This window comes from Nicotiana tomentosiformis, chromosome 5 (genome assembly GCF_000390325.3).
Source record: "Nicotiana tomentosiformis chromosome 5, ASM39032v3, whole genome shotgun sequence".
Taxonomy (NCBI): Eukaryota; Viridiplantae; Streptophyta; class Magnoliopsida; order Solanales; family Solanaceae; genus Nicotiana; species Nicotiana tomentosiformis.
Genome location: NC_090816.1, coordinates 133342775 through 133352420, shown reverse-complemented (window position 1 = coordinate 133352420; position 9646 = coordinate 133342775).

The following is a 9646-nucleotide window of genomic DNA, read 5'->3' as shown; positions in this document are numbered from 1 at the left end:
TGGTCCTACTAACTTAGTTTCCCCAACCTCGAACCATCCGATAGGTGACCTACACTTATGTCCATAAAGTGCTTCGTATGAAGCTATCTGAATGCTAGAATGATAACTATTATTATATGCGAACTCAATAAGTGGAAGATGATCATCCAAGCTACCCCTGAAATCCTTCACACAAGCCCGTAGCATATCTTCCAGTGTTTGAATAGTACGCTCAGCCTGACCATCTGTCTGGGGATGAAATATTATACTAAGACTCACCTTAGTCCCCAATCCTTTTTGGAAGGACCTCCAAAAATTAGTTGTAAACTGAGCACCTATATCTGAGATAATATATATAGGGACACCATGAAGTCGTACTATCTCCTTAATGTAAATCCTTGCATAATCCTCTACTGAATACGTAATCTTGACAGGCAGAAAATGGGCTGATTTTGTAAGTCTATCAATAATAAACCATATAGAATCGAACTTACGCTGGGTACGAGGTAAGCCTATGATGAAATCCATGTTAATCACTTCCCATTTCCAAATCTATAGCCTGCAATACTCCATCGGGTTTCTGATGCTCAATCTTAACCTGCTGACAATTAAAACACTGAGCAACAAACTCTACTATATCCTTCTCCAATCCGTCCCACTAGTATATTCCCCTGATATCATGATACATTTTTGTCGCTCCTGGATGAATAGAATAACGAGAATAGTGAGCTTCTCCCATAACCTATTGGCTAAACCCTGCCACATTAGGAACATATAATCGATCTCGATATCTAAGGACTCCATCTCTTGTAATATCCAATGGTGTATTATCCTTTTGAGGGGTTGTATCTCTGTAGTGAGCTAGCACAGCTTCATACTGGCGTTCGTTCACTTCAGTTACTAGAGAGGATGTTGTCGTGTCCTGAATAGTAACTCCGGTACCACCTGAATCTAGTAATTGAACTCCAAGATTAGCTAGCTGATGAATCTCACGAGCTATCTCACTCTTCTCTGCTGTAAATATGATAAGCTACCCATAGATCTATGGCTGAGGGCGTCGGCTACTACATTCGCCTTTTCTAAATGGTATAAATATCAATATCATAATCTTTTAGTAGCTCCAACCATCGCCTCTATTGTAAATTCAATTCCTTTTGCTTGAATATATATTGAAGGCTCTTATGGTCCGTATATATATCAACATGAATGCCATATAAATAGTGCATCCACATCTTTAGTGCATGAATCATCGCGGCTAACTCTAAATCGTGGGTCGGGTAATTCTTCTCGTGGTTTCTTAGTTATCTAGAAGCATAAGCGATAACCTTACCATGTTGCATCAATACATAACCCACGAACGCCCGAAGCGTCGCAATAGAGAGCATAACCATCGGTCCCTTCTGGAAGTGTCAGAACTGGTGCTGAAGTCAATATGTCCTTCAATGCCTGGAAACTCCGCTCACAAGCATCAATCCACTGAAACTTGGTTGCCTTCTGAGTCAACTTTGTCAATGGTGCTAAAAGGGAAGAAAACCCCTTTACAAATCTCATGTAATAACCTGCCAAACCCAGGAAGCTACGAACCTCTGTCGGTGTCGTGGATCTAGGCCAAGTCTTTACTGCCTCAATATTCTGTGTATCGACCCGGATACCCTCACCCGAAATAATATGACTAAGGAAGGCTACAGAATTCACATTTAGAGAATTTTGCATACAACTTCCTTTCTTGTAGATATCTGAGCACAGTACGCAAATGATCTGGATGCTCAGCCTCTGAACGAAATAAACCAAAATATCATCTATAAATACAATCACGAACAGATCTAGAAAGGTCCTGAACACACGATCCATCAAGTCCATGAATACCGCTGGGGCATTGGTCAAACATAACGACATAACACGAAACTCAAAGTACCCCTATCTGGTCCTGAATGCTGTCTTCGGAATATCTTTCTCTCTAACCCTTACCTGATGGTACCCCAACCTCAAGTCTATCTTTGAGAAATCCCTGGCACCCTGCAATTGATCAAATAAATCATCAATTCTCGGGAGCGGGTACTTGTTCTTGATCGTCGCCTTATTCAATTGTCTGTAATCAATACACATCCGCAAGTAACCATATTTCTTTCTAACAAATAACACAGGTGCTCCCCACGGTGATGTACTGGGTCTGATGAAGCCTTTTTTAAGCAAATACCTCAATTGTTCTTTCAACTCTCTCAGCTCGGTAGGTGTCATTCTATAAGGAGAAATAGATATCGGCTGAGTATCTGGTAATGTGTCAATAGCAAACTCAATATCCAGCTCTGGTGGAAGGCCTGGAAGCTCATCGGGAAACTCATTAATCACCTGAATAGATTGAAAGGTCGGTGACTCTGCTTTCACATCCTGTACCCGAACTAAGTGATAAATATAGCCCTTTCTGATCATCTTTCTTGCCTTGAGATAGGAAATAAGCCTACCTCTCGGCGATGCAGTATTACCTTTCCACTCTATAATTGGCTCCCCTGGAAACTGGAACTGAACCATCTTTGATCTACAATCAATGTTAGCATAACAAGAAGCCAACCAATCCATACCCATTATAACATCAAATTCCACCATATCTAACTCAATCAGGTCTGCTACTGTAGAACGACTATGAACTACTATTATACGGTCTTTATATACCCGTCTAGCTATCACTGGATCCCCAATAGGTGTAGACACCTCAAAAGGTTCAATCAACTCAGTAACTATCCCAAACTTACTCGCAACCAATGGAGTAGCGTACGATAAGGTGGAACCTAGATCAATCTATGCATATACATCATATGAGGAGACTGATAATATACATGTAACAACATCAGGTGATGACTCATGATCTTGTCGACCCGCTAAGGCATAAATACGGTTCTGAGGACCGCTAGAGCTAGATGCTCCACTTCTGCCTCTACCACGACCAGTTAGTGCATGTGAACCTTGCCCGGGGGCGTACTAATGATGACGAACTAACTACAGATCTCGTTGGCTGAACTATATCTGCACCACCTCTCGTCGGACAATCTCTCATAACGTGGCCTGGATAACCACAAGTATAACAAACACCCAACCCTACAAGGCACTGCCCAACATGCTGCTTACCACACTAAGCATATCGTGGCAAGGGTGGCCTCATCTGACTTGGCTTACCCCTATACTGAGAACTAGAGGCCCTAAAACTCTGACTAGGCCCTGAATATGTGGAATGATCAAATCTCCTACCAGCAAACTGTGGGGGGTGCACTAGCCGATGGATGGGCTGAATACCTCGGGTACTACTATCTCTGACCACCTCGAAACTCACCAGAAGAACCTGAAGATCTCGCTCTCTTACTTTGGCCCCTATCATGCTCATGATCGGCCCTCTGCTTCTGTTTACGCTCCTCTACACCCTAAGCGTATGCCTGAATATGAGAAATATCAATGCTTGGATAAAGTGAGACAGACATTTAGTCATTGAGCAGGTGCGGCTCCAACCCCATCACGAACCGGTGAACCCGATCCTCCATCTTAGCTACAATAGTAGGAGCATACCTAGCCAAAGAATCAAACTGAAGGTTGTACTCCCGAACACTCATATTACCCTGTCGAAGGGTCAAGAACCTATCAACTCTGGCCCATCTAAGCTCTGGTGGAAAATAATTACAAAGAAAAGCCTCTATAAACTCCTAACATACTATTGGAAGAGCATCCTCACCTCTGGACAACTCCCAAGACTCGTACCAATTAATTGCAACATCCCAAAGTCTATAGAAAGCTAGCTCAACTGACTCAGTTGCAGTGGCCTTCATTACCCTCAAAGTCCTCTACATCCTATTGATAAATACCTGAGGGTCCTCGTTTGGATCTACTCCAGTGAATACAGGAGGGTCCAAATTAATGAAATCGCGAACCCTCGCACTGATGGCCATATCTGCATGACTGATACCTACCTCATGGCGCCGAGCCTGTGCGGCCATTAATCGAGTCAATAGCTGAATAATATCTCTCATCTCCTGACCCGGTGCATCTAGCTGAGGAGCTGAGGGTACTGGAGTGGGTGCTAGAGTCGGTGCCCCTCGGATATCCTCTAGAGAGGGCAGGGTATGTGAAGTCTGAGATGGAGTCTCACTGTGCGACTCTCCCCAAGTCCTGGTAACTTGTGGCACTCTACCTGTAGTCTCATCATCCATGGATTTGCCCTTCTAGGCGGTTGTAGCCTTCTTGGGCATCGCTGAAAACATAACATATTGTTAGGAAAATAAATTTTTTATATCGCACGATCTAAGATAAGAAGGGGAGGTAATATCCTATATGTCCTGCAGCCTCCTACTTATAAGTGTAGTGCACAACACACTAATAAACAAGATTCTGCTAGACACGGTCTGTAGACAACCCTAGGATGGAACTGCTCTAATACCACTTTTGTCACGACCCAAATCGATGGGTCGTGACGAGTGCCCGAGTTCTACCTATCGAACACCCCTAAGCATTCGTCTAAGATATAAACATAAAATAAGTGTAGGTTATGCATAACGTCTGGAAATAAACTACTGGTTCATATGAATAACATACGTGGGAAAACATGCCCGAAGGACATATATATATATATATATATATATATATATATATATATATATATATATATATATAATATGGTAGGGCGAGCCAACAAGGACATATACTATATAACTATACATGACTGTCTACAGACCTCTAATAAAGTGTACAACTGTATAAAGGATGGGACCGGGCCCCGTCATACCCATATGTATACAAAAGTATTGTACCAAGACTCAATAGCAGCTCCGGATCAAACGGAGCACACCAACTCTCGTTGAGCAAGGATCCTAAGATGGGGGACCATCAGACTGTCTACCTGCACCCGCATGCATAAACGCACCGTCCCCAGGCAAAAGTGACGTCAGTACAAATAATGTACTGAGTATGTAAGGCATGAAAATCAGTACATAAAATACATAGATGAAACATGGAGTAAAGAATTCCACCTATGAGTCTAAATAACTTTGTGAATACTGAAACATTTATAATGCCATACACGTGTGTTTAAATTTTGTATCATGCATAGGTATAGGTGTACATAACAGCATCAAGCCTCTAAGGGCATCCTATCATATCATCTCAGCCTCTGTGGACGAATTCATAAATGTATACCAGCTGATCAGGTGATGGTGTGTATGTAACGCCATAACCTTTCCCCCACACCCCATATACATATACTATATGCGTATATAACGTCATCTGGACATGGTTCAGTGTACATATATAAATGGATGCAATGCATAAGAAATACATTAATAATATTTTTTGAATATCATAAAATCAATATGCCTTTCGGACAAACTTTATCAAAAATATATTTTTTTGATACCCATGAACAAAGGATATAATAATAATTCATATGGGGAATCAATAATATAGACACCCCTAGTATTTCTATGAATATAGTCATTTATGAAAGTTGCGTATTTTGCTCATTTCGTTTGTATCATTTGGATCATGCCAAAAAGAAAGAAGGGATAGCCTTAACATACCTCAAGTCGTCAATGAAACTCAGCAACAAGCTTATGACAACTAGCATGCCAACCCTACAACAAAGAAATATGTGTACAACTTAGATGGCGGTAGTATATTACATATCTCAAACGATAACTCGATTCTGAAATAAAACATGCAGCATTTTCCCTGATTTTACTGCTCCCTCAATCCTACTATAGGAGAGACACAAACATAATATAATCAGCAACTCAAAACCAACCTAATTACAATTCGGGACCTTCAATACAACAAAAACCCCAAATATACCATAATATACACAATCAACAAGTTATCAATTAGCATGTAACCACAACGACGAGCGACCAACCTACTACCCTACCACATGTGGCGTTTCTTCAAGCCCTTTTATCCTTCCAAACTCCATAAATCAGAAGCACAATAGACATCCCAAAAGCAACACAAAACAGCCCACAAAATAGCCCACTACAAGTCAAATAACTCAAACTCACGGCTTTCGATCACCGTCCCGTGAGGTCTAACTATTAGGAAATGAATTTATCAACCTTTCTTGATATTTTAAAGCTTAAATACAGAAATTAGGAATTTTATTAACTATTAAATACATTCCAAAACTCAAACTACAAATAAAAAGAGAGGCGATATAGCGATACTTACGTCATAGGGATCGTTTTAATGTTATCGCTTCTTGATTTCGTGCCCGGGATGATAATCTTATTTGAAGCTCTTGTAGAGAGATTAAGGGTAAGGTTAGGGATGTTATTTGGGCGTGCTCTATGGAAAAATGGAGAAAGAGACGAGATGGAATGTAAAAATCCCATTTTTTTAAAGTCAAAAAGGTGCTACTTGGCACCCTATGATTGGCCCTTCTTCCAACGCTTATAACTTTTTATCCAGGTGTCGTATGAATGAACGGTTAAGAGAGTTGGAAACTAAATTCCAATACTTTCAATTTGGTATATAATATGTCCCAAAAAGGCCTGATATAGCACATGAAATGTATTTCTTAAAAAGCTCTGTTACAAGGCAAATTCTTAGTCGGTTTTTTCGCAACTTTAATCTGATTTTTCCCAAACTTTATATTTTTTTATCCAAACCTCATATATAGTCATATTATGACTTTAAACTCATTTAAATAATGATTAACATGTCTCATATTCATTATACATCACCTTAGAACGCACAGGATGTAATAGTGAGAGATATTAGTATTGACACTCCTACCGTGGGGTCAGTTCCTGTAGTAAAGGATTTTCTTGATGTATTTCCACCGTATCTTCCGGGAATGCCACCCGACAGGGATATTGACTTCGGCATTGATTTGTTACCGGACACTCAGCCCATTTCTATTCCACTATATCGTATGGCCCCAGCATAGTTGAAAGAATTAAAAGAACAGTTACAGGAGTTGCTTGACAAGGGCTTTATTCGGCCCAGTGTATCTCCTTGGGGTGCTCTTGTCTTATTTGTGAAGAAGAAGAAGGATGGTTCTATGCGGATATGTATTGATTACCACCAGTTGAACAAGATCACCATGAAGAACATGTATTAATTGCCACGTATTAATGACCTATTTGATCAGCTTCAGGGTGCCAGAGTGTTCTCTAAGATCGACTTGCGTTCAGGCTATCATCAGTTGAAGATTCGGGAGCTAGATATCCTGAAGACTGCTTTTAGGACTCGGTATGGTCATTATGAGTTCCTTGTAATGTCATTTGGGCTAACCAACGCCCATCAGCATTTATGCACTTAATGAATAGTGTATTTCAGCCATATCTTGATTCTTTCATCATTGTGTTTATTGATGACATTCTAGTGTATTCCAGGAGATGAGAATATCATGATCAGCACCTGAGGACTGTGCTTCAGACTTTGAGAGAAAAGAAGTTATATGCAAAATTTTCAAAGTGTGAATTCTGGCTTGATTCAGTGGGATTTTTGGGTCATATAGTTTCGTGTGAGGGGATCAAGTATCACGACCCGGAATTCCCACCGTCGGGATCGTGATAGCGCTTAACATTTCACTTGCTAGGCAAGCCAACGTTAGAGAATCATTAAGTCAATCCTTATCCCAATCAGTAAATAACGACAAATAGCTAAGATAAAATATAGTGAGTGCAGAATAATATAAAAACTGCCTTAATTACTACCACCCGGATCTGGAGTCACAATTCACTAGCATTGAAGAATTTACTACAAATAATGGTCTAAGAGAAATACAATTATTTGAATGAGTGAAACAGTACAACAGAAAAGACAGATGAGGACTTCAAGGTCTGTGAACGCTGATAGATCTACCTTGAGTCTCCGGATAGCAGTCCAATAGCAAAAATCTCGATCAACCCGAGTCAGTACCAACATCTGCACAGAAAGTGCAGAGTGCAGTATCAGTACAACCGACCCCATGTACTGGTAAGTGTCGAGCCTAACCTCGACGAAGTAGTGACGAGTCTAAGACAAGACACCCACAAATCAACCTGTACAATTTAATAGTGTATATACAAATAACAGCAATGAAAGCTAGACAGGTAATATCGGGAGGGGGAAACATGCTGAGGGGAAATATGAGATAAAGAACTACAACAGAATGATAACTGAAACAGTCAATATACTATGAATCAACAGGAACCGTGAATACAGTAAAGGAAAAATGTACGGCATCACCCTCCGTGCTTTTACTCTCAACCTTACCATAAAATCAATAGAAATGGCACGACATCACCCTTCGTGCATTAACTCTCATATCATGGCACGGCATCACCCTTCGTGCATTAACACTCTAAATACGGCACCACATCACCCTTTGTGCATTAACACTCACAATACGGCACGGCATCACCCTTCGTGCATTAACACTCACAATATGGCACGGCATCACCCTTCGTGCATTAACACTCACAATATGGCACGTTATCACTCTTCGTGCATTAACACTCATAATATGGTGCGGCATCACCCTTCGTGCATTAACACTCTCCCTTACCATAATGCAATGAATAAATAACAACGAGGAGACAAAATAACATGTACAAGCCTTACTTTAACAGTTGGCTCCACAACATCAATCTTAACTTTGAAATAAATACTCAATTATCACCAGAAGGTCCATAAACATGATAAGAACGATCAATTTAACAACATTAGTCTAAAAACGTAGCAATTAGGCATAGGAAAAAGACAATATGAGAAAAACGGGAGAAAACAGGGGGGAAACAGGTAAATTGGCGGTGCATAAGTACTCGTCACCTCACATATACGCCGCTCCCATGAATTTCACATAGCAAATAATCTGAGGTTCCTAATTCCCTCAAGTCAAGGTTAACCATGACACTTACCTCGCTCCAAAGTCCACTCGATACTCAATCACAGCTTTTCCTTTAGTATCCACCTCCAAACCACTCGTATCTATTCAAAAATGACTCAATAATATCAAATATTGTTAAAGGAATTAATTACATTGCATAAATTTAAATTTCCCAAACTTTCCTCCAAAAAGTCAAAAATCGACCCCGAGCCAGCTTGGTCAAAACCCGAGGTTCGGACCAAAATCCATTTACCTATTCACCCCCAAGCTCGGATAGATAATTGATTTTGGAATCCAACCTCAATTTGAGGTCTAAATCCCTAAATTTCTGAAATCCCTAGTTCCTACCCCAAACCACTAATTGTACCATGAAAACTCTAGATTTTAGGTTGATAATTCATGAAATGTAATGGGTAATTGAAAGAAAATGGTTTAGAATCACTTACCAACACTTTGGGGAAGAAAATGACTCTTGAAAATCGCCTCTAGCCCGTTTGGTTCTTCAAAATGTGAAATAATGGCCAATTCCCATTTTTTATTCTGTTTTAAGTGTTGGGCGACAGTGCTCATCGCGTTCGCGAGGGCACTGTCGCGTTCGCAAAGGGTATAGGTTGATAAGATTACACATTTGCGAGTCCTCCCTCGCGTTCGCGAGACCTTGCTCACGTTCGCGATGAAGGATTACTGACTCCCCCCCCACCCCACCCACCCACCCACCCACCTAGTGCCTAACACTACGCATTCGCGATGAGCTGGTCGTGTTCGCGAAGGGTAATGCCTCCATCGCTTCGCGTTCGCGAAGAATAAAATTTCAGCCTGACCAGC